The following is a 27,556-nucleotide window of genomic DNA, read 5'->3' as shown; positions in this document are numbered from 1 at the left end:
AACAAAACCAACAATTCAAACGGCAAAAAGCCCTCAAAATGCTGAAAATAAATAGGAGTCATGGAATTGAATATTTTAAGTAGAGAAATCTAAATAAATTAGAGAAATGAAAATGGGAAAAAATTATTAGTGAATACTGGTTCTAGAGCCAGGATGGTTTGCAGGCTTACTAGCCTCAAGTGTACACCTGGCCAGGCTGCTCATTCTACTTACCAGTATACTGGTCTTTAAGAGCCATACCTATGCCTTTCCATCATTTATCCCAACTCACTAGGATACCAAGTCACACTGAACCTACTAGCTAGCTCCCTGCCTTGTGTCAGAGTCACGGGCTAAAGAAAACTAAAGTGGATACTACTTCCCCAAAAGACAATGAAATGCAATTATGCTGTATAGATGAATATTCTGAGAGGAAGAGGAAGCAGGCACTAGGTTATCTCACAAACGGGCTCACTGACATGTGACTGACCTGCTGTCCCTCTTCCTAAGGTTCCATACGTCCTTAGTCAGTAGCAAATCTCTTCTCACTAGAATCTATTTTCAAGTGTAACTGTGAGCAAACAATTATTTCCAATCACATGTTTGAATTGTCCTAGGGTGCTCAGCAGTGCCTGAATTGGTAAAGATGTCACGAGAAGTGAACTGCATGGAATGATTGTCGTCATACGTGCAAAGCAATGGGAAGAAACCCTGTCTACAAGACACTACTACCAGATGGTTACTGTTGAGTTTTACTGACATTCTGAAAAGACAAGAGTGACAGAGGAAAGGACTGCTTCAGCAACTTTCAAAGAGAGCAGCAGCAGAACAAGCATTGAGCAGTGTACACATTTACAGAGCTCTAGAGCTAATCTGTCGCTCTCTGGTCAGGGCTCTATCTTGGAAACTCTGGGACCCTAACATATGACTGGATATTTGGCTAAGTGTCTCATAAAAGAGGGTTCTACAGATACCCTGCCAAACTCCAGGAGCCCTCTGCTTAAAGACTCATGTCTAGGAAGATCAAGAACATTTTGTGTCCTAGAAGATGCTACAAATGCCATCCCTACAAGAAGACAGCAAATATTTCTAATCAGGATCTGCCCCTGCCTCCTATCCTGGCTGCTAAATCAATAGATAGGATTAAATCTCAGTATTTCTCAGCTGGGGAAGTGTTGAGTCCAATAATGGAGAAACTAAAAGAGCTGTTGGCTAGCAGCTACTGGCAGGGGTCATGACATATCTTGATTCTGGATTTGGAAGACGCTTAGTCAAGGGAGCTGGGATGCAGGACTAGATAAACACTAGAGAAACAGCTCTTTGTGTTAGGCTCGGGTTGGGACTCCACATTGAGTCCAAAGACTCTTTCACTCCTTCCTTCTTTCCTAAGGGCCTGGGTCACCATCTGTACTTGAAGACTATCAGCCTCATCTGGCTCCTTTCCCAGTTTGTCTTCATTGGCATTTTGGCAATGGATTTCTTAACTGTCTAACCCTGCCCTGGCATCTGCTTCCCAAAGAATCATAATATACACAGGCATTAGGGAGCAATACAAGCAAGCAGAGGTTAGTAAAAGCATGTACTCACTGCCTCACTGCTTTTGGAACTCAGTCAATGCTAGAGAAGACATTCATTACATTCTAGCTGATCAGAGACATGCCCTCAGCTCTCCCCTTAACACAATGGTTCTCATGATGTAAATATTACAACCCCTTTGGGGATGAATGATCCTTTCACAGGGGTAACATATTAGATATCCCACATATCAGATACTTACATCATGATTCATAACAGTAGCAAAACTAAAGTTATGAAGTAGCCATGAAAATAGTTTTATAGTTGGGGGTCACAACAACAAGTAGTACTGTATTAGGATGATTGAGAACAACTGCCTTAACATCAAGAAGCATGTAGGTAAGGGATCAAGATGAGTGAGCCACCCTAATCCATGTAGCTCTGATTTAACATCTAGCTAACCACAATACTCAGCCTGGAAGAAACCAGCTGTGTTGGCCCAGGCACGTATTGTATGGTGCCACATAATTTTCTCAGAATTCAACATTCTGCCAAACAATATTCATCATAAACTAGTCCTGTTTCCCTTCAGTTCAATTTAACTCTACTTCACTATGCCTTGTACTTTAAATAACCATGGCACCCTTCTTTTGTCTGTTTTGTGCCTACCTATGGCAGTAAGAATTCACTCTAGCAATGTTTGTTAACTCTGGCCACGGTTAGCTTCAGACAACCATTGTCTCTAGACGTAGTTTGTTTCCAGTGATTATAGCCATTTCTTCTATACATTCTTTGATATCAGGTTAATATAATGCATTATGGATGATTAAAAAAGTGTGAGAAGAGACTGCTTGGAAACAGCTCATCCAAAGACATGGAAGGATTCACCATACATTCTTTTCTTTATGGTACTAGATAAACTTTTCCCCATATTTCTTTTCTTTCAAGTGAGTCAGGGGTCAATTATTTCTTTCCCAGGCAATACATGTGAACTTTGGTAACCCCAGTGAGACTCTTAGAATACAGTATGTTAACCCGCTTCGTGGTACTTACTTTCATAGAGCAAAAGAAAGAAAGTCTGAGCACATGAACTTTGGAGCATGGGAACAAGTTTCTGAGTTCTTCAAATAAAGATAACTATGTTCAATACCATGATGCATTCCCTGTGTATTCCCTTCTCTTTTAGTTACCTATTGCTGTGACCAAATGTCTAACAAGAAGCACCTTAGGCAATGGAGGATTTGACTTGGCTCAAATTTGAGACCACAGCCCATCATGGCAAGGAAGCTCATGGCGGCAGGAGCAGCTCACAGGTGAGGCACTTCACAGGTGTGGCACCAGGAGCATGCGAACATCTGGGGGGATGACCATAAAAGATAGAGCAATGCCAACTACTTTTATTCTTTTTAAGCCTTTTATTCAGTCTTATGCTCACATTTGTGACAGGATGCTTGCTTAAGTACTGCCCTTGAGCCACTGATGAGGAGCTCACACAGAGAAGAAGGACATATTTATGAGCAGGACTGCACTTCCCAGTAGGGTATTCTCTTAGTTCAGGTTCACTGCTGTAACCACCCCAGCCCCACAGCAACCGGTACAATTTAGCATTTATTTTTCATCTGTGTTTGGCAAAGGGACAGTCTGGCTTTCATTCACAAACAGGCTATGTCGCAATTATATGCCTGTTCGGTCATCTCAGACCACGTGACTGCAGTGTATGACTACCTAGGGCTCTATCTGGTGGCCAGCTGGAAGCTGCAGCTGTGGGAGAAGGCTCAGCCACTGAGATATGTGAGTCACAGGCAGAATATGACGCCAGTGCTCTGGAATCTTTTGGCTCCCTGTGTGCTTGCAACTTGAAATTCAAGGTGTTTACTTTGGTCTATAAAATAAGCCCCTTAAGGCTAGGGTAAAAGTTACCTTCACATTAATCTCCTCTCTTATAAACCCTAGCTGAGATCAGTTGGTATACCAGTTAGCTGCTCTAGATTTATGCTGCAGATATGTGGGTGGGAGAAAAAAAAAAAACCACAAAGGGTTTACACTTTTAAATTTTCAAGAAGGCATGAAGTGAAACAGCTTGTCTTTTCTTGGACTTTGAGACTCTGGCTCATAATCTTGAGATATCATACAGAATCATTTAAGTTGAGGATGCTGTCTGATTAGATTATTTAAATATCTGACATGTATGTTTAACTGGTCTGATTCTAAGCAAATACAATTTTGATTAGAAAAAAATAGTGTAACTAATACAGAATTACAGACTCTTCTACAGGTCTCCAAATGAGGATATCACTTAAATCACTAAGAGGAATGATTTAAGAACATCCTTCCAGAGACAGTCCAAGAACAGGGTTTCCCAGAGAATGCTGTGTGTAATATCATCATATTGGAGGGCCACGGCCAAGTAAGCCTGGGAAACTAGAGTTTATTTGCATACCATGGCCTTGTCTTGAAGATTCACAATACACATCAGTATATTAAAAACCAGAGTCTTTTAAGTAACCATCCTGGAATAAATCATCCTCTTTAGCATTCCCCTAAGTTTGACTATGGAATTATTTTTTTCAGATAACATACACCAGCATGGAATGAACTAACACTCTCTGGTCCTTAAGTGGGAAACGTGCATCTCGAGCAAGGCTTAGTGGACTTTTCTGGAAAGGACCAAACAGTAACTGTCTTAGACTTTGAGAACTTTACAGATCCCGTCACAAGGACTGACTTCCGCTGAGTAGCACAGACAGACACAGCACATGAACAAACGGACACAGACGTAGGTCAAGAAAACAAAACTCCACAAAACAGCATACACAAAAGGAGATGGCAAACTAGAGTTGGCCCCAACCAAGCTGACGTGTGAATCAGAAAAAATAAATAATCTTTAAAGAAAAGCCCTGTGCTTACTACTTAGGCTGAATGAAGGTGTCTCTTGTCATTTAGAAATAATCTTAATTTGTTATACTGGTGGTGGCTATGGTAACAGCAGCAGCTACATTTATCTAACGTGTGGCTACTTTGGACAGCAACACTGCATTTGCTACTTTAATCCTGCCTGAACTACACATAATTAGCTCATTTCACCAGCAAGACAACTTCCCCATACACACATGATAAGAAACTGTCGGAACAAAAAGTCAAACACTTGCCTCTGGCTCCAGGAGATAGACCATTCACTCAAATAGCTACTTTTTGAAAAGCGGCCATGTTTCTTTCTTTGAGTATGCATGGGACAGTACAATCATAATAGCCCTCAGCGAAACTAGTCACTTTCCAGCCCCAGGACAAGGAGTGTAGCAAGAGACTGGTGACACGAAACACTGTTCCTCCTTCAAACGATGTAATACATCATTTTACAGTATTACACATTCATCAGTCTAAGGCAGAAACTAGCTGTCTCTTGTCCAAACAGGGGCAATAAAACAAACAACACACACATAGGCCTTTCCCAGTTAATGGGAGCTAAGACATAACGACAGTAGCAGTAGCTAACATTTACTGGGGGGTTTATTGTGAGCCACATATTGGTGCCTATTAAACCTGTTCACCCTTACCATTTCCTCATCAGTGCTGTAGGTGCTGTCATTACCAGCTGCCAAGGAGAGAATGGGATACATAATAAGGTAGGACTAGCTGTCCTGGGTCAGGTGGTGTAATGCTCCTCCTGACAGTTGCAGCTAACATGGATCTGGACTGTTTGCACAGCACCTTACTGGTCCCTTACTAGGCTCTTTCTCTGGGAACACCCAGGAGAATTGGTAGGTGAAAGTAGAGAGATGCAGGAAGAATAAAGTGTGGCCCAGGGAGCACTGCACCCCTTTCTAGAAACCAATAAAAGTACCACTCACGGGTCTATGTAAATTTGGTCCATAAGCAAGTAGTGACCAGTATTTATTCAAGATCATATGGAAAGCCTCTAAAGTAACTTAAAATTTGGCAAATAACAGAAAACAGGCTGACAGTGAGGAAATCCCACTGTGTAGAGTATTTATTACCGTTTCTCCTCTAGCTCTTCAGTTTGGGGTGGGAACTTAGACTGTCTATTTCTCACAAATACAAATGTGAACATAACGGTGGCTCCCGATTCAGCTCTTTAATTGAAGGGGAACTTGAAAACCACCATGCCAACGCCGGAAGCACAGTGCCATGGAATGACCTGCCTAGACAGGAGGGAAAGCCCGTCGGTGCCCCCTTTGAAGTCCAGCTGCCTGAGATTCACTGGCAGCCGACCTTCAAAGAGAGCCGATGCTTCCTTCCCTCAGCCTGGCCGCCAAGCTTCCCGGGCAGCTGGGCGACTTAGCCACTCTCTGCCCAGCTGTCTGTGAACTCTGGCAGTCAGTTCAAGTGAGGAATAGTGAGGTGGTGGAGAAGTGGGGGCGGGAGAAGGAAGAGAGAAGGCGGGTGGCCGGCCCAGTGGCGCCAGGGAAAGGAGGATGCTGGGGTTTCCTGGGAGTCAACCTTATCAAAGTCAGTCAAAAGACCATGCTTCCAAAGAGAGCACAATCCAGCTATGCTACCAAGCAACCTGCCAGGGACCAGAGAGATTTCAAATCTGCATGCTTACCAACACTAAGTAAAGCTTAAGTGTGACCTTCTAAACTCTGGTCTGGTTCCTGCAGAAAAAAAGTCTACTCCCAATATGGGGATACGGGGAATTAAGCCAGGAGTCAATCATCAGAAATGTACAGTCCTCTCCTGATTCTGATTTTGCAGCGGTATGAACTCAATGCTTCTTGGGGATGTTAGGGGGCTGTTTGTTTTGTGACAACCCTCTGTTCCCCTGGCAGCCAATAGCTGGAACAACTTTTTTGAGCCTGTACAGCAGATGCCTGGGGAAGATTGGCTCCTTTAATATAAACAACACCAGTGTACAATGATGTTTATCCTCAGGGACTGCATTCTAGACACGAAGAGTGTTATCAGCCACAGGTGCAAAACGGATGCTAGATGAAAATAAACTCGAAAGACGTCTAACCAAGAACAAAACATCTGAACTTAGTAAAGCAGAAGGCCATCAAGATGGCTGAAACCAGAGATGAATGGGAATGGAAACCTACAGGTTATGAGCACAGGACTAAAGAAAAAAGATCTTCACTTCAGAGTTCTCTGCAAGCTAGAGATTGGGGGGGAGGGGAAGCTGGCGGGAAAGTCGATTATAAATTCTATGAAAGACTTTCTCTAACTTCTTACAACTTGAATAGAAAAGAAATGCATGGATGAGCTGCACCTGCACACTATGAAAAAATGAAGAAAAGCTAGCTACAACATCCTCCCTGCTGAAAACTATAGCCAAGCAACCAGCTTTCAGTCTGTCAATATTAAGGACATACGATCCAAAACTTATTATTTAAATTTTAAAGTATAATACTAAGCCCATAAGTACAGTACCAAATAACATTGCCGAAAGTCACCCACTGTACAAACACTTGTGTAGTCCTTGCTATGGGTAAAGTATGCCAGATACAATCGGTAGCAAAATGGGCAAAATGACTCCTTACTAACAAGGAGTACTCTAACTCTAAATATTTTTTAAAAATACTTAGAATAAACTATACATTAAATAATAGCTTTGGAATAAACTGTAGATTAAATAATAGCAGTATGCACAAGGTATAGTAAGATCAATACTTAATGGACACTTTACCACTACAGTATAATGGTGACGACTTAGGAAGGCAGGAAAGAAAGCCAGGTCAAGCCTGATAAGGATGCTTAGTCATGGCCATTGAAATGTTAAATGCTATGAGTACAGAAAATACTGCTACACTTGAAGATCAAAAATATAAAAGATTCTGATGTATGACACAGCACAGTTCTTTGGGAGTGTGGGTGGGCTCCACTGTACTGTGCAGACAGAAAAAGCTGTAGGGTTCTCCTCATCAGGGACCTTATTTGTCTTTTCACAGTTTGGATTTTCACTCTGTGGGTGATGTTGGCAGACCATGTGATCATATCAATACTTTTAAAAGAGCATTTTGCTGTGATTAAGAAAAGCAAACTGAGAGAAGGGAGACTTATCGAAAAGAAGTAAGTCAGAGATGCCCACTGTGGGCCAGGGGAGGGCTTGAGTCTGAACCCTGGAGAAGCAAGGACAGGGCACTATTGATGCTATCAAAGTAAAAAAAAAAAAAAAAGCTACAGTCAGTGGCTTGGGTACAGTCAATTCTGGTTAGCTTGTGAAGGGGACCCAACAAAAACAGCCTGCCATAAACAATGGAAAGAGAGAGGAAGTGAGGTGGACAAGAGAAAGTCCAGCAAAGCTTGGGGAGAAATGGAGGTTGGTCATGACAGAGTGTGTGCTGAATAAGGAAAAAGAGAGGAGCTGCCAAGATGAGAAGGATGAAAAACAATATGTATTTAGAAGTCTGAAACAGCAGTAACCTGAAAAACAAAAGTTTCCCAAGTTTGGATTACAGTCAGAGCACAGGAGGGAAACACACACACATACACACATACACACATACATACATACATACATACACACACACACACACACACACACACACACACACACACGGGAGCACACTATAGAGTTTCAGAATAAAACAGAAAATAAGTACTGCTTTAAAAGTATAATGTAAAGTTGAATCATTTTTTCTTTGTCTCTGGAAATTGTTCCGGAGTTAAAGGGGTTAAATGAGAATTTTTGCCCCAAAAGTCAAAGACATGATCAGATGCAATTTCAATTTAGTAGCTCTATTAAATAGTTACCCCCTTGTTTTTTTAAATGTACAGTTTGCTACAGAAAATGCCCCCGTAAGAACTAATAATTAGAATAGCAATATTTTGTTTATTCTAAGCATTATGTTAATATACTTGCTAAAAAGCAGTTCTAATTTCACTGATTTAAAAAAAAAAATGATTTGAGAATCTGGAGGGGTGGCTCAGCAGTTGAGAGCACTGGGTGTTCTTGCAGAGAACCCTGGTTCACTTCCCAGCACTCACATGGAGGCTAACTCCCATTCCAGGAGCCCTGACTCCCTCTTCTGGCTTCTGTGGGCACCAGGCAAGCATGCAGCATATACATAATATGTAAGCAAAATACCCATATACATAAAGTAAAATACAAAAAAAATAAATTTGAAAAGGAAATTGATTTGAAACAAACTTACATGGCTGCCTTCTAGGTCCCTGACATCATAAGAAAGGAGACAGAATCCTAATGTCTGGTTTTAAAGAAAAGTAAAGTCCATATTATTTTTCCAAGTCTTTTAATAATTTTTTTCACTGTTTAAAAAGTTCTTACAGAAAACCACAGCCAATGACAATACCTAGTTGTGAAGGCCAGCCCAATTAGACACATCTACAAAACACTTCAACCTTACAAAGACCTATAGGCAACTGTGGCAATCTGGGAGCAGTGGAGGTGGTCTTCCCTCTGGAAGAATGCAATAATTGTTGTTCAGTGTCAAACAGTCAGTCCTGAAAACAGTCATACAAGTAAGAAATGGGCGGAGCGGGGGATATTTAGAAATACATACAGACGTGAATATTCATATATGCTTGCAATAACAATGAAAGAGGAGGGCCATGACTTTGAAAGAGACTGGGGAAAGGTATATGGGAGATCATTGGAGGGAGGAGAGGCAAGGGAGAAATGTAATTATATTATAATCTCAAAAATACAAAGGAGAGAGAGAGAAGAAAAAGGAGGAACTTCTTAAATATGAAATAATCATTATGATTATCCTTATGTTCAATACAACCCTGCTCCCCCCCAACACACACACAAATTTGGAAAATAAAATAAAATTGTAGTCTTATATACATTTTACTTTGAAGAAGAGAAAAGATGGAAGAAATGTATAGGAATCTATAACTTGTGGAAATTCATGATATTGGTGGTTTCTAGGTTCTTCTAAAAATTAATGGAAAGACTTCCCTTATTTCCAAACAGCAAAAGAGGCTGCAATACAAACAAAACTGTCTTCATTCAATATCTTCAAAGAAATCTTACTAGAGCCAGGAATGAAGGCCACGCCTTAAGCCCAGCACTCAAGAGGCAGAGGCAGGTGGATCTCTGAGTTCCAGGATAGCCTGGTCTACCTAGAGAGACCCTGCCTCAAAAAGAAAAAAAGAGATAAACACCTTATTTTTGTTAGTATAAAATTATGAAATAAAAATGCAGAAATGTATCAAAACGATTTTAATTATAGGAAGCAAGGTTATTTCTTCTATGAATTAACAAAAAATGTTTTGAGAATAGCTACAAATCAATCTTTATTAGGATTCACAGTCAAGATCTAAACAAAAATCTCTTTGGCATATACTGCCAGCTCATCTCTCTTTCTGCTGTCTCTACATATTTTGCTAAGGACTGACCTGGACTACAGAATGAACAAAAAAGGAGAAACAGACATGTTTACAGTTATATTTTCTCAGGAATCGATAAAAAAACAATAGATATGAAACCGGTAAGAGATATAGCAGATATGCTAAAATCATTGGACAGGTTCACCTAACAAACATGTAGGACATCACATCTCAGAAGAGAATAAACACCTGATCCAAATATAAATGGATCACTTACTAAGTTAGACAAACTACCTTCTGAATCACTGTCCCTCAAAATATTTTATAAAGTATATTATCAAATATATTATCAACAAGAAGGGAATTAAAATTAAACAATTAATAGAATAATATAAAAAAAATATTTGGAAATTATACTACATAATTAGAAATACTACATAGCTCAAGAAGGAATAACAACAGAACATTGTGATATATTTTGTGTTTGTTAAGACATAAACAAAAATGATCAAATTTGGGGGATTTTTATGGACCAAATGTTTCTTCCCCTAAGTTCAAGTTACAGTGGTTCTGGGGTTGATAAGAATAAAAAGAATATATTAGGGGGGTTCCTATGAGGAGACCAGTTTTTACAAGAGAAAGAAAGATCAGCATTGCTGTCCTCTCCTGAGTCCAGTCAGACTGGCAAAAACCTGCCAATCAAGAAGAGGGACACGACCAGGAGCCAAATACGCTGGCACCTGAAGATCCAACATTTCCAGAGAAGACAAAAGCAACAACTAAGACCTCAGTAAATAACTGGGCATTGAAATAAGCAAAAGCACAAGTAAAGAACATTTTTTAAAACTACGCAATTAATGACAGAAATCCATATGAAGCTATCATGATTTGTAGCAGATTGATGAAGACAAACACATCAGTGCTGGCACTCAAGTGCAGTTATATTGTTTTACAAACACCCAAGAAGAATCAACAAGCTGCTTCCTGTCTATTTGCATATATGCTACCCAGGAAAAATTCACCATATACTTTATTCTCAAAAAAAAAAAAAAAAAAAAAAAAAAAAAAAAAAAAAAAAAGATATAAGGGACTCCTAAATTGTTTTCTGAGAACTAGCTGAAGGCAGCCTAATGAGTAAACTGTGCACAGATCACTGAAGCTTCCTGCTGCTTGTAGAAAACAAGAACCTTCTGGCAAATAGATCAGGCACCAATTGCCCCAAAGGTAAGACTACCTAGGCCCCTTTGTAGGGATAATCTCTTATACACTGGAAAAGCATCACCTGCCGATAAAAATCTGGTGGACAATAAGCTGCAGCAAGACTAGAAGGGTGGGCCATCCAGAGAGAGAGAGAAGAAACACTGAGAAAGAGTAAGATGAGAAGATTCGCCATCCAGACTCAGAGGAGCCTGGTTTTATAAAGCTGAGGAGAGGCAGTGTGGCAGATACTGAATAGTATAAACAGGATAACTAAGTTACAAGCTAGCCAGGGAACAAGCCTAGCTTAAGGCCTAGCCACTTATTAATAAGTAATAAACCCCCATGTGATTATTTGGGAACTGGGGAGCGAGAGGAAAAGCCCAATGTTACACCCCTTCTTTGAGATGTCCTTGAAATGGTCTCTGGAAAAACATGAGCACACTAAAACGGAAACGTTTAATTTTCTATTAAAATAAAATGGAACATAAACCAGGGATTACAAGTGGCTGTGGAAATGGATAATGGACAGTCAAATTCTCCGAAATAAATAGAACTTTTGAGCATTTGTGAATTTCTGTATTACCCATTAAATAAAACATTAATTCATCCATTCTCCAACTATTACCTAAAGGCTTCTGAAGCCAAGCTAAAGAGGGTGCCTATTTGGCAGAATACACAAGGGAGTTGCATGACAACCAGGGGTTTACACAAGTGCCTAGTAAGCAAAGGAAGAAGTGGCCTAATTCTGCCTGAGGGGCAAGGACTATTTACAAAGGTGATATCCTGTAAGCAGGGTCTGAAGAATATTTAGTGTCTCAGTCACTGTTCTACTGCCTGCCGAGAAGAGACTCTAGGACCAAAGCAGGTCTTATAAATCATTCGACTGGGGGCTTGCTTACAATTTCAGAGGTTTAGTCCATTAGCAGCATGAAGGCAGGCACTGAAGCTGGATCTTAAAGCTACATCTCATGATCCCTAGGCAAAGAGAGAGAAGGCACTGGGCTTTTGAATCCTCAAAGCCCATCCCCCAGTGAAACACTTCCTCAAACAGGGCTACAGCTTGTAATCCTTTCAAATAGTTCTACTCCCTGCTGAACAAGCATTCGAAAACATGAGCCTGTAGGAGCCATTCTTACTCAAATAACCATCATGACTGTACGCAATGACAGTACATGAAGACTGTACACAAGTCAGTATGCATAGAAAAAGGATAAAATGTACTCTAGGCAAAGGTAATAGCAGCTCTCTTTCTTTTTTTCTTTCTTTAATTTTTGAGATTATAACATAACCACATTTCTTCCTTTCCTTTCCTCCCTTCAAGTCCTCTCAAGTACCCTTCCCACTAGTGTTCAAATTCATGGCCTTCTTTTTTATTATTATTTGACTCTTTATCTACTTCTGTCCTGTACACTGTAGTCCAGGCAGCTTTCCCTATGTGACTGTCTTCTAGTGTAAATGTACAATGCATCTTAAAGTGTTTTCTCTTTTAATTTGATTTTTATAAAGTTAGACCAAAAACTATACTTTTAAAGAACTTACCAATGAAAATTGACAATGCTAAGCCTCATGGTCTTTCTAAGGGTCATCTCAAACATCATGCAGAGTCAACTCAATGCTCCTGATAAAAAGTAAATTAATGTCTTTTTAAAATTGAAAAAAAAAATCCATTTATTTGGGAAAGTGCAGGGCACAGGCAAGAGCACACTTTTTGAGGTCAAGGAACAGAATGCAGGAAATGGTTTTTCCCTCTGCCATGTGGGTTCCAAGGACCCAACTCAGGCTGTCAGGCTCCACAGCAAGTGTCTTTACCGACTAAGCCATTTTGCTGGCCCTAATGCCCCACAACAAAAGTTTAATAGAATCAATTAAATTTAAAAGCAATAAATGTCTAAAAACTGAGTCTGGCTCCCAAGCGTCATCTCACTAAAAAAAAGATGATGATGATGATGACAATGATGACGACTACGACGACGACAGTAACAAAGTATTGTTTCAAATTCTTGTTTTTATAAATGAAACAAGATCTCATTACTTTTTCCTTTAATAAAAAAAGCATATTTATTCTAGTCATGACTCAAAATCCCATGAATAACAAACTACAAGAAGTAGGAGGTATTCCGTTGTGTTGTTTTCATTGATTGGCTATCTGGTACACAGGCCTAGGACTGTGAACATGTGCTGTCCACTGACTCCACATGACCAAAATGGGTATGTTGGAGTTTTATTTTATAGACACTTCTCACAGTTCAGCTGCTAAGAGACTGCCACCACAGAACAGCTAGCTCTAGCGCCCCCCCCCCCCGGAAATTTTTATTTTAAAATGCAAAATTTTTATTTTGTAGTTTAAGTCAACATGGGATTAATTCCAGTAGGTTTTAAGTGATGGCATCATTCTTTATGGTGGAGTGGCTGCTTCCTAAAGGGGGAGGGAAACAGAAGAAACTTAGGCATAGAAACGGGAGGAAACTGGTCATGCTGAAAGCAATGGTATGATGATTTTTCAGGAAAGCACGGAAGGGCTTGAGGCTGGAGCTACAGCGCTGACAAAACAGGCGTGTTGTCCATTCCTTCAGTGCTCACTGCACATCCTGAAGTAATCTGCCCTCTAATTTGTAAGTAAAATGCTTTGCATGCTTATTTAAATTATTTTAACATTAGATTTAACATATTCAAGACAGTGGAGCCCCACTCCAAGCCTCAGACTATAGATAAAGAATTCAGTCTATTCCCCCACACACACACACACACATACACATACACATTCATACCCCAGAGGATGGGCTAGAGTGTGCAGACTGGTGAACACGATATCCTTCTGAAATGTTCAGTTGGGTCATGTCCCAACACTATTCATAATAAGATAACAAATTACAGAATATTTTTAAACATGCCCCACATAAATGGACAAAGAATTAAAAGAAGTACAGTAGGGGAGGTGACTAGGTAGGAAAAAAAGAAAAAAGAAAAAAAAGCACATTACACATAAAACTGATGACCTAAGTTCAAAATACAGATCATGTAACCAACTCGCACAAGTTGTCCTCTGACCTCGTAATGCATGATGCATACCCACACTCACACATGCACACTGATAACAGCAACAAATTTTGAAAGAAAATTAGAAATTAGCTGGGTGTTTTCCTTAGTGGTAACTGTACTTGCCTCTCATGTGTGAGGCCCTGAGTTCAATTCCCCAAAACTATTTCCTTATGACATAAATAAATAAATAAATATCACTAAGCTAAATTGTGATTTCTAAAATAGAAGTTACTAAATAATGTAACTAATAGAACCTGGCAATATTAATGTAGCTATCCTTTAAATTTTTATTCATTCCTTTAAAATTTCATACACGTATACAGTGTATCTTGACCATATCCAAGGGAAACCCTCATGGTTCCACCTCAATCCCCCCAACATCCACCATCACGTCTCTCCCAATTTCCTGTCTTCATTTATTTTAACCCACTGAATACAAACGGTGCTGCCCATATGCACATGGATGTGGAGTCATCCCTGAGGCCTGGGGAAACTCCAGTGGCCGCACGTCTAAAGAAAACAGACTCCATCTCTCCTTGCAGCCCTCAACTACTCAATCGCTCTTCAGATAGTTCGCCAGTCCTCGGGAGCCCCTCCAATGAACACACAGAAGCTGTGGTTCTCTTACAAGACCCTACAAGAGCAAGCCAGTTAATCTTCAAAACAAACAGACAAACAAACCAGAAAGTTGCTCTTGAAATAAATACTTGTTGTAAGATACCCATAATCAATATGCAAGAAGTACTTAGTTATTAGAAGTACTAGCAGAGAATGCTTCTACATACTTAGAACTAGACTGAATAGGCTAGAATGGTATGAGAGAGAAATTCTAAATATAAGAAAGTACACAATGAATAAAGGCTGAAGTCACATTTTCAAAGGTCAGTAGCAGTGATAATAGTAGAAGTGCTGAGAGCAAAACTCATTCCAGAAATAAACAGCAGTGTGCTTGTCGTGAATGCAATCCCGGGAAGCAGATGCATAAACAGTTATGCTGGCTTGGTAAAGTAGTCCGTGTTAAGTATGTACCTACATCTTTGGACTCTACAGTCCTCTGATCCAGGAAAAGTCATCCTAAAGAGAATCTTAAGGATATTACCTATATCTCAATTTTCTTCCAGTGAACATCAACTTTTGTGCTTTATAACTATCTTATATTTCTAGCTGGGATCACTGAAGAAAAGGTTCAATTGCTTTTCAGGCAATGCAAGTGGTACATTTGCTTGTTTGTCATTTCCTACACTTTTTTTTTTTTTAAATTTGAAGGGACAATTTACAGCTTACTGAAGTCAAGAATAAGCACTGCTTTAAGATCAAAAGGTAAGCTGACACAGAGGGCAAGAATCTGCTCAGAGTTGAAACCAAAGTGTGAGCTACTCTCAAGACATTTTAGCCTAAAGGGACAGTCCTTAGATCTAAATGTCACCATGGCCTTTTAAAATTATTACTGTGATTATTTTTAACTCCATCATTCTCTCAAAGGAAAAAAAAAAAAACCATACAATATGGTCTATGTACCAGGGCTTAGTGGACACATCAGAAAGAGTAAGACATCTACAGAATTATCTAGAAGATAGAAAGAGTAAGAATCTACAGAATTATCAAGAAAGTACAGTGACAGTACAGGAATATTCACTGTATGTTCCAAAGGGCACTGGCAATAAAAACAAGTTTGATTGTAAAGGTCTTTCATTTCCTTGGTTACATTCATTCTTGGGAGAGGGAGAGGGAGGGAGAGGAAGGGGGAGGGAGAGGGGCAGTGTGTAACTGGTATATGGATTTGCACCTGTCCTAAACATTTGATCCTTGTACCCACAGATAAGTGTAGTTCTCACCCCTATTGATGGACTTCTCTTTGCCACAAATCCAAAACATCACAAAACCCCACAACTGATCAAAATTGTGGCACCAGTCCCAGTGGATACATATATAATACAGCATCTGCATGTAAAGTTCAGGGATTGTTGAGGAAGAGGGAACAGAAAGAGAGTAAGAGCCAGAGGATCAGGGACTTTGCTGTGAGACTGTGTCTCCTAGGAATGTCAGAAGCCACACACACTAAGTTTTATCAACATGGCGGCCTAAACATGACTCGAACGAGGATACAAAAGACACACTAAGGTGGATGGGGGAAGCCAGGAGGTCGGAACCCTCACAAAGAACTTTAGAGTTTCTCTGTGTCGACTTGGCTTTCCTGGAACTCACTCTGTAGACCAGGCTGGCCTCAAACTCAGAGATCTGTCTGCCTCAGCCTCCCAAGAGCTGGGACTAAAGGTGTGCGCCACCACCGCCCGGATCTTCTTTTCCTCCATGTTAGTTGATGTTTTGTCTACATGTATGTCTGTGTGAGGGTGTTGGATCCTCTAAAAGTCAAGATACAGACAGTTGTGAGCTTCAAAGTGGGAGACGGGAATTAAACCTGGGTCCTCTGGAAGAGCAGCCTCTTAACCACTGAGCCATTTCTCCACCACCACCACCACGCATGTATTTTTAAAAGCCCAATGAACACAACAAGGCTATTTATTGGTGTCTCCAGGATGAGGAGATTAAAATTCAGAAGAAACAATAAACAAAAACCAACAACCAATTGCTAATGCTGTTCCTTATGTAGCAGTCAGTGTGCTGAGGTCTGAGATCCTAACCCTGACTGCCCACTGGAGACAGATTCCTAATGTGATGGAAACCCAGAGAAATAGCCCTTTATTTCAAAATCCTGATCATGTATTAAGACTCGGGTCTAAACACTGTATTACAAACAATGCTCTCCTAGTGGATATAAACTGTTATCCATCTCTGAAGACTCATCTAACCCCCCTCAAAGTTTCACTGTGGTAAGTTAGCAGTCTGTTAGAGGGAAGCCACGTTCTCACAGGGACTGCCAGTAAAGAGTTTAAAAATTACTCTTGAATGTGTTCCTGCCTTGTTTAAGGACCAGGGACTCTGCTCTGCATGGCTTAAGTCTCACTCCTTCATGTTCATGGTTCTTATGTTCACTCTGGTTAAGTCTGTTGTCCAATTCCTCCAATGGCTCTACCCTTTACTTGACTATGATGCCAGCATCCTGTTGTAGGATATAAACTCCAAGGCATCCATTCAACAGTTCTCTGATTGTGAACATGGTGAAAAAAATCGTTGTGTTTCAAGTACAAAGTATACCCCTGCCTCCTGATTAGCATGGTATGGGTATAATAAGGTCACTTTTTCTCAAACTCAACTACTTCAAATTCCCTGTGTCAATATACAAAGAAGGATAAGGTATGGTTCAGAGTAGAGCATTTCACTGCAAATGTACATGAATATCCTTGGCATACAGAAGTACACATGAGCATTTTACATTATCATGTTGTCTATTCCGACAACTACTGTTGTTAGTCTCAGTTTACAGATGTGAAAAACTAAGTATTCAAAAGGAGTGAGGCCTGGTGTGGTAGCAAGCACCTTAATCCCAGCAGATGTGGCAGGAAACCACTTTAGCTACACAGTGAGTTTATATAGCCAGGGCTACAGAAGACCCTGCTTCAAAAAAACAACAAAAACAAAGCTGTTAAACACTTGTTTACTGTCATACAACCAGCAAAATTTTTACACATAGAAACCTAGATGTATTCTACTTCAAAGGCATTGGCTTCAGCCAATCTATCATAATTTTCTTTGAGTCCTTAGGACATTTGCTAATGACTCCTTTATGTTTCTGAAGCCTAAACGCACATGCTTAAAGGCACATGCACACTATACTCATTCACACACACAAACACACTCTTAATCCAAAAGTGCAGTTCACGTACCTAGCCTACCCCAAACCACAACTTAACAGTACACTGCAGTGCACAGCACAGGGTGCTTCTCCTAGTGATCGATTGCTGATGGAGGACTGAGCTCTCTAATGCCCATATCAAGGGAGAGTGTCATGCTGCCAACTCATGAAGAGACCACTCTTCTGCCCCTAAGCCTGTGAGCACAGCTTCTACTGAATGTCTATCGTACTGACATGGTGGGAGCGTCAGAGAGTTCCAGACTGAACCATCTAAGTCAGGGGCTGTCTGCCTGGTATAAGAAGTGCACTTTTTAAGACCGTAGCTTTAAGAATACAATGGATCATGTTTGGCTTATATTTTGTGAAATAAAATTATTTATAACTTATTAATATACACAAAAATATGGTTATCGTAGCTAAACAGATAGCGCAGTGGTGTTAAGTGCTTTGGCTGCTTTTACCACAGTGGAGTTTGATTCTTAGCACCCACATGGCTGCTCACAGCCAATGGATCTGACACGCTCTTCTGGCCTCCGAGGGCACTGCAATGCACAGGATGCACAGACATACATACAAATAAAATGCTCATGTGTATGCAGTATTTTTTTTTAATTTTTAACAACATAAACATAACAAATTTTGCTGTGGCTTCTTCTTCTTCTTTTTTATTTTTGCTATAACTGCAAACTAGAAGTTCAGTGAGCTAAGACATCCGTCCCTTGTTGAACACAATTTATGTGTGGGAAAACATTTATGCCCCATCCAAGTATATTTAGTATCTCCATATGTTTTAACTCACAAGTTGGAAAGCTTTGTTCTGCTACTAAATGGTTTTATAGGCAAACCTTCCTAGGTTTAAAAATAAAAATACCAAAATGTCATCTGGCTACTAGATCTAGTCAATGACAATTCAATTTAAGTTATGGCCACTTAAACGTAGCAAAATATTTTAATTTTATGCCATTTTTATAATCTTGATTCACTATCTCAGTGATAAAATATAATACATAAATATAGTACAGGATGAATTAGTGCCTTCAATGTATACGGACATGTCACTTACTTTTCTGAAGGGAAATATATATAGAATTTAGAAGTACTTTTAATTTAAGTGGTATTTGAGGGAAGGCCTCTGAGGCTCCTGGCCTGAGTGCTTGAGAGCAGACTGACCTCTTCTTCTTCAGCTCTCCTTCATTTCACAGCCACACCCTGACTGTGCTCCCTCTGCTGTCTCTCCTGCTTCTCTTTCCTCTCACTCAGCTTTGCTCATTCTCTGGGGGCCAACCAATAAGAAGGAGGATTTTCCTATGTAACCCAGACCTTCTTTCAGGCAAATCAACCCTGATAGTATAGTTTACTTTTTTTTTTTTTTTTTTTTTTGTATATTTTACTTTTAAACAACCTCTGGTAGAGAATCTTCAAGTCTTTCCCAGACATCAACAGTCGATCAGAAGGCTGGCATGCACTCCTGAGAGACCCCTGAGATTGCTCTGAACACACAGGACCAGACTTCCGGGGAGAATCTGAGATCTACTCAAATTCTGTTAGACATGAGAATTCTAAATTCATGGAGCTGTATAACAACCAAGTATATTGAAAGCATTCCGAGTAATTCCTGTGACAGAGTGGATGACGGTGGTAACTGCTATATAATTATCATTCCTATTTCTAGTATTGCTATTGCTGGTGCTGTGGTTGTTACTGATGCTGAGGTGAGCTGTGCTGGGAAGGACAGAGTTCCCCAGTCAAGCTCTGTATGCTACATTCAGACAAAGCTAACTCCTTTAAAAAGTTATTTATTTTTAATTTTTATGTACATGAATGTTTTGCCTGCATGTATCTATGTGCACTGTTAGAAGAGGGTGCTGAATCCTCTAGAACTAAAATTGTGAACAGTCATAATACGTCACCTTATGGATGCTGGGAACCAAACTCAATTCTCTCCAAGCATAGCAAGTGCTCTTAACTTCTGAGATATCTCTACAGCCCACCCACAATTAATCTTGGAGGGGGACAACTCATCTTGCTGAATTCCAATAACATACAAATAAGATTATGAATATGTATTGAATAAACAAATGGATATTTATTGACCTTCAACTTTAGTACCAGGCATTGGCCTATGCTCTGTAACGAATATTATCTTATTTGATCCTTATTACTAGGTACACATAAAGGTCAATGATTTCATATAATAAACTGAGGGAGATATATATATATATATATATTAAAGCCACTTTTGGAAGGCATAAAGATGAGCTATGTTGGGTTAGTCCAGAGTGTTCATAATAATAGCTACATGTCAATTTCTTTCTACAAAAACACTATAGATTCCAAACAATTTAAGCCAGTAAACTTTATGAATGCAAGACACTTGTCAATCAATTATTGATGTTAAGTCTTAAATTGTATAATTTGATCTTTACCACAAAGCTTTATATTATTTAAGAGTAGTACCTCTGGTTGACTGTTACCATGTTCAAGGATAACAAGGAAAATGGCAATCACTGTACTAAAAGATGTTGTCAGACTTCAAAGGTTCAGTTATACAAGACTCTTGGGACAATCGGCAACCCCTTTAATAACCAGTGAAAGAAAGGGTGAGTCGAACTATGATATATTTAGATGGAAAAGGCATTAAATACAAATTAATTTTACGATGAGAAACTTGTTTGTAAGATTCCCCTTAACTAATCTAAATAAACAAACCAGAAAGTCTTCATTCAGTGCTAATTTCTCTTTTTATTTGGATGAAGGGATGTTAAGATGGGGTCTCATGTAACCCAGGCTGGCTCTGAACTCCCTATGTAGCTGAGGTTAGCTTTGATCTGATCCTGTTTCCGTCTCTGGAGTGCTACAAGTGTAAGTGCACAGCAGCATGTCTCACTGCTATGCTCTTCATACTTCATGATATCTTCTAACATTCCCCTTTTTATAAGCATCTGTTAATTGTAAAAACTAACGGGAATTACTGATGTCTTCATATACATATTAATATGCTAATTACCCCTTAGTAGAAAACTCTGATTCAGGCCTTGGCTGCCAACTATGTCCAGTTGGTATTTGTAATTGCTTTGTTTTTAGTACATTTTAAGAACACTTATGTTCTATTTTCTATTTGTGATAGTATTACTAGGTTTTCTTTAGAAATAAGGGAGGTAGAGAGTAAGTCCTTGATAATGATGGGATGCTTTATGGCTTGATAAAACAGAGAGAGAGCCAATGGCTGCACAACACTATTAATGTTCTAAATACCAGAGTTGTGCATTGTAAGTGGCTAATTTTATGGTAAGTAAATGTCACCTTAATTTTTAAGTACTTACAATTTTTAATAAATTCATTTTAAGACTAAAGTAAACAAAAGGTGGTGTATAAATAATCCAGTAGGAATGATAGCTGCAGCACATAAACAAGTGACCTTTGGGACATTGACTTCCTTTGAGAAACTGAGGTGCAATGGTACAGGTGAGACTTCTTTTCTTTTTTTTTAATTTATTTTTGTATTGGATATTTTATTTACATTTCAGATGCCATCCCCTTTCCCCATTTCCCCTCCCTAGAAAACCCCTATCCCATGCCCCCTTCTTCTTTTTGCTTTTATACAATTTTTTTAATGTTAACCAAAGGCTTTATAAGTTTGGTAATGCGCAATATCAATCAGAAGTGTAACCTAATACCCAACCTAGATATATCAACTATCTTTGACTGGTGGAGACATGTGAACATTTTATTTAGGAGAGATGACAGAGGTTCTGCTTAGTCAACAAAATGATGGACTGGGTATTAGGTCTATCTTGCACCTTACTGACATAATTGGTATAGTTATGCTCTAACTGTATTTTGAGAGAAAAGTTTTATTTTAACAGGAAGGGTGATATGTAGGAGGAGCTAAGGAGTATGGAGAAGAAGAGGAGAAGAGGAGGAGACAGATGAGCTTTCTAAGATGAACTGTGTAAAGCTGATGGAAAGGATTCTGTGAGATAAAGGAGGAGCATTTCAGGACACTATTACCTAGCACATCTTACGAAGTGGGTGACTCCTGATGGAACAGCACAACTCTCTCTGGGCTTAGGCAAAAATTCCTAGGTAGATAACTACATTTTGTCTTCACCTACCTCACAGTCTAAATCCCTGCACTCCCCTTTCTCTCTTGCAGTGGACAAATGTCTTTATATTCATGATGGTCTATTCCCTTCCATGTGTATGTCCAATTATTCTATATAGCTTCTTCTTTTCTAAGGATATTCAGCTGCATTGTGAAAACATTAATATAAGCCATTCCTATCTTATAAGGCTGCTAGAAAAATTATATACTTGGGGCATGCTACAGATGTGCTTTTCAAACTATGATTCTAACTCTATGGGTCATTAAAAAAAATCAATGTAATAGGTCATAATCAAGCCCTTTAAGAAAAAGAAAAGTGTGGAAGACAAATACTGTAATATACCACATATTACAGAATTTTAAAAGGTTATGGTAAATTTCTTTTTTGTTTTTGTTTATTTATTTGTGTATGCGTTCACATACACATGTTCATACCACACAATGCATGTTGGGAGGTCAGAGGACAACAGTGGGTTTTGAACTCATGTCATCAGGCTGGTAGCAAGCTTCTTTACCCACTGAGCCTCAATGATAGGTATATTTTTTATAATGTATTATTAAATAAATTTTTATTTTCATTTTAATATTTTATTATATATTTATATATCATATTTATATGTAATATATAATAAACATATATTTATTTATATGCATTGATGTTTTGCCTGCACGTATGTCTGTGTATGGGTGTCAGATCTTGGAGATATAGGCAGTTGTAAGCTATGATGTGGTGCTGGAATTTGAACCTAGGTCCTCTGGAAGAGCAGTCAGTATGCTTAACTGCTGAGCCATCTCTCCAGCCCAGTAATTTTTTTTAAAAGAATGCTTATATTTGTTTTCTTGGAGACTGAACTGAACCCAGGGCCCTGAGGTTGCTAGCACTCTAGTCCTGAGCTCCACACTCCACAGCTTCAGTTTTTCTCAATGTGATATATCTGTGCTTATGCAAAGACACGTCTGTATTTGGTCGTAATATAAATGTAAAATGTACAGCTTTATAGAGCACTGCGCTCTCTCTAGTCAATCTATGCTGGATCTTTAACTACTAGCTCTATGCACAGCAATGCTCTTCCCCATGCAACACTGGTAGTCACAGTAAAGCGACAGCTATCTATAAAGAGACCTGAGCTGGGAGTGGTGCCAAATACCTTCAGTCCAGCACTTGGGAGTTTTAGAAAGGTGGATGCCTGTGAGTTCAAGGGCAGCCTGGTCCACAGAAAAAGTTCCAGGACAGTCAAGGTTAGAGAGAAAAACCCTGTCCCAAAACAAACAACAACAAAAGACAACTGGTAAACAGTTAAGGCATTTTGAAGCACTGAGATTTAACAGTCTTGTTAAACCTTTAATTTGACTCTAACAGACAGAGTTTCTGAGAAGTTGCAAGAAATGTGCTCACTTACTAAGTCTTGAGTAATCAGCAGAAAGAAAATACAACAAGGTGAAACCGAGAGACTCCCAGATCACTGAGCACTGAGAGCTAGCTTACCAGCGGCTGCATCACTCCTGTGGCAACAAATCAAAGAGTCGCTTAAAACCAACGTGCACAGACCAGAGAACCCCTTCACAGGTTTGCCTCAGGCTCTGCTTCTGTATATAAAAGCCCTACTAGTGCCTCTATTAAATGAACATTTAACATTTACTGTTTTGTTTATAATGCTTAAAACAGTAATGTTTGGCCTTGTCAGCTTACAAAATAAATCAGAGATGTCCTGCAGCTGAGGAACACGCCTCAGGAAATATCTGTACTAGACAGAGGCGTCCCTTATATAGGCCTTCTAGACACTAAAGCCATCAGCAGAGTCCAGTTGTGTTAGGTAGAGAACATCAACAGCCTTACCTGGACATCTACAAAGGACTTTACTTGTGCCTTAAGAAATACCAAGATATTTTTATTTATTCATTCAGTTGGTTAGTTTTAGTATGTATTATTCCATATTGAAATAATAATCAAAATAAAAATTGTTCAAAATTAGCTAAGAAACACAAAATCAAAGCAAGTGTTCTCCATTTGGTGCAATCCAAAATCTCAGCTCCTCGAGTCTATTTACAATTAAAACATTAAGTAATATGACAGAGAACAATAAAGTATGATTTACATAATCATTTTCCAAATTAAGACCTCTATTTTATTTTGTAAGGCATAATTTACAGCTGAGAGTCATGGTGTACACTAACTCACTGTAGCCCTTGGAAGAAAAATGTTACAGGACAGACTGGATTATACAGCTTCTTCTAGGCTAGCCTGAGATATGAAACCTATCTCAAGCAACAACAACAAAAGCATTTTAATGTGATTGATCTTTAATATTCATGTGTCAACTTTAACCTCAAAAATTCAATCCAAGTATCAGAATACCACCATTTTCATTCATTAAACTGCTGAGGCAGCTGAAATCGCTCCCAGTCTCCCTGCTCCAACTTCTCTTTATAACAACTCTCCACTCAGAGCGACTAGAATCATTCATTTAGACATGTGAGCCTGACAGTGTTATTCTTCTCTTCAAATCCACCACTATAACCCTTAGAAGAATATCTCACCTCAGCCTTCTGCCCACTCCCCTATTCACCCCTCCTTTAGAATGAAGCTAGTTTAGCAGTTTGACTCTAAGAGAAAAACAAGTTTGTGAATGTGGGAAGAATACTGGATAGGCCTTGGCAGCCCTCTTTTCCCTTCTTAGATACAAGTTGCCCCATGGGAGTAATTTTCTGTCCCTGCCCTGTCTCCCTTCAGCAGCCCTGGCTAAGACCCCTTTGGATCCTGTACAGGAATTTCTGCCTTTTCCTCTACTCTGTCTCTAGTAATGGTAGGTTCTGATTTTCATCCATCATGCTTGAATAGTGAGTCTTACTTCCAATCTATTTAAACCATAAGCAAGGAAGAAGATGACTAATTACACAGACAACTATACGCCCTAAAACCCCAGAGCACAGAAACACAAGGCACATCCACCTTGTATGACTATACAAAATGATATAGAATTCCTATCTCTTCATGAGGTGCTTAGAGCTGTTCATGTTCCTCAGAAACTCTTCCATTTTTGATGAATATTTGTTCAAATAAATATGGGCTAGTTTTACAATCAGAAAAAAAATTAGCCAAAATCAACTTTCTGTGATAGCCATTGAACAGAGCAAAGCTGGCGATGGGTTTCCAGAGGAGATCATGAGCCATGCTTTGGATAGATAGTCTACGGAAACTGAGGACAGGGCTAGGAAATGACTGTCTCTAATTATGATCACACATTATGTAGATGAGAATTCAAAGCCAGCCTGGGCTAAAGAGTGAGATATTTAATTTAGATACAAGCATGGTGACATGTTCCTACAATTCTAACACTCAGGAATATGAAGCAGGGGAGTAATGTGAGTTCAAAGCCACCCTTTGCCCATAGCTCAAGGTTAGCTTTGGCTACACAGCAAGATCCTGTCTCAAGAAACCAGGGGCAAGCAGGGGAGAAGAGATTTCATCCTGTCTAAATAACTCACTTTGTCTGAATTCAAGTCAATAAATCATGACAAACCAATCTCATCATTCTTTTGAATCAGTTATTTTCAGCACATTTCCACAGAATTATTTATTTTGGGGCCATAAAGTGATTTCCTCGGGTCACAGTTTCTGGCTCTACAACTTACGGTCTGGGTAATCCTGGGCAAGTCATTATATTTTTAGCTTCTGTATTTGAATATTCTTATCTAAAACATAAGCTAACAATAGCACTTACTTCAGAGTATTATCCTACAAGGATTAAATGAATACACATATACGTGCATGAGCATGTGAGTGAATTAAACACTTGGAACATACGTTGCACAAAGTTAATGTTTAATAAATATTATCTCTTATGAATGCCATATGTTTTGAAAGACAACAGGTTGAAAATACCGTTAGTGCAAATAAGCATCACCATACACACTAAAGGCTGAATCAACCTATAGCACACTCATGTGATAATAATGAAGTTTGATTAAGCAATTTAAGAAGACCAATAAAGCAACTGAGAATCAAATCAACTGCACACAAAACCCATGGTGCTCTGATATTTTCTATTCCCTTGTTTATCTTCTCAATAAATTGTCTTCTAAGACATAAAAAAGCATCAGTTAAGGCACGAATCTCCTGAGCTTATGAAGCTTAGTGGAAGACAAAATGTCTAAGCCATTAAACAATAAATAAGCAGGGCCCCATGAGATACTCAGTGGGGAAAGCTTCATTCCACCAACCCTGAAGACCTAGTTTGAACACTAGACCCTACATGGTGAGAGAAGAAAGCCAACTTCTGCAAGTTGTCTGTGCTGGATAGTTTTATGTCAACACAAAATAAAGTCATCTGAGAACATTGAACCTCAGTTGAGACCATGTCTCCTTAAGACTGGGCAATTGGCATGCCCCTAAGTCATATCCCTAACTAGTGACTGATTGGAGAGGACCCAGCTCATTGTGATGCCATCCTGGGCTGGTGGGGTTCCATAAAAAAGCAAAACTGAGTTAGCTAGAGACAGGCTGACTCAATGACAGGCTACAATTTGACAGTCTGGGCAAGTTTCTGTTTCCCAGAGGTGAAACCTCAGATCCAGGAACCCGTGTTCAGGCAGCCATGGGCAGCCAATCAGAACACACCTTGTCATCTGGCCTGAAGTAAGAATATACAGCTAGAATGAGTGAGCAACCCCCTGGGAAGTCTCCAGAGCCTAAGCAATTGAAGAATCCATCAGACTCTAGAGACAGAGCTAACCAATCAAGGTAAAAAAGCACATAAGCCTCCCTGGAATCCCCTAAGTGACAATAAAAGCTGGGCCTGCGGATCCACCAAGGGTTCCCATTCCCAAATGGGGAGACCCCTACATGTAGGAAATTCAGCCGAATAAATGCTGTTTGTTTATGCATACTATTTGAGTCTGGGGTATCATTCTTCAGCAATTCTTGGACCCTAAGAGAGCAAGCCAGTAAGCAGCACTCCTCCATGGCTCCTACATCAGTTTCTGCCTCCAGGTTTCTGCCTTGCTTAAGTTCCTATCCTGACTTCCTTCAACGATGAACACTAATGTGGGAAGAATAAGCCAAATAAACCTTTTCCTACCAAAGTTGTTTGGGTCACGGTGTTTCATCACAATAGAAACCCTAAATAAGATATTCCCATAAACACATGCACACAAATAAAACTGTAGAACAAATAAATGGGTAAATGAAACAGTTACACAGTAATGGTTGTTATGAGGAAACTAAACAAGGCAAACCAGATGGGGGCAGGGGAGACTACAGGCACAACTCTCGCAGGCAGTTTGACTCTAGATCTATTCTTTTTGTTGTTGTTATTGTTGTTGTTATTGGATATTTTTTATTTACATTTCAAATGGTATCCCCTTTCCAGGTCTCCCCTCCAGAGCCCCCTATACTATTCCCCTTCCCCCTGCCTCTCCATCACCCACCCACCCACCCACTCCAGCCTTCCTGCCCTGGCATTCCCCTACACTGGGGCATGGAACCCCCTCAGGACCAAGAGCCACTCCTGCCACTTATGTCCAACAAGGCCATCCTCTGCCACATATGCAGCTGGAGCCATGGGTCCCTCCATGTGTATTTTTTGGTTGATGGTCCAGTCCCCGGGAGTTCTGAGGGGTCTGGCCAGCTGACACTGTTGCTCCCCTCATTGGGCTGCAAACCCCCTCAGCTCCTTTAGTCCTTTCTCTAATTCCTCCATCAGGGACTCCAA

At 39.7% G+C, this 27,556-nt stretch overlaps 1 protein-coding gene across 1 annotated transcript in view; it reads right to left on the bottom strand.

Moving 5' to 3' along the window:
• The window catches only part of Wdr70 (WD repeat domain 70), a 221,653-nt gene that overhangs the window by 51,103 nt on the left and 142,994 nt on the right, over positions 1-27,556 (bottom strand). The gene's annotated exons all lie outside the window — the stretch shown is intronic.

This window comes from Arvicanthis niloticus, chromosome 19 (assembly GCF_011762505.2).
Source record: "Arvicanthis niloticus isolate mArvNil1 chromosome 19, mArvNil1.pat.X, whole genome shotgun sequence".
Taxonomy (NCBI): domain Eukaryota; kingdom Metazoa; phylum Chordata; class Mammalia; order Rodentia; family Muridae; genus Arvicanthis; species Arvicanthis niloticus.
The sequence above is the reverse complement of the archived record's forward strand: the minus strand, read 5'-3'. Positions and strand labels throughout refer to the sequence as shown.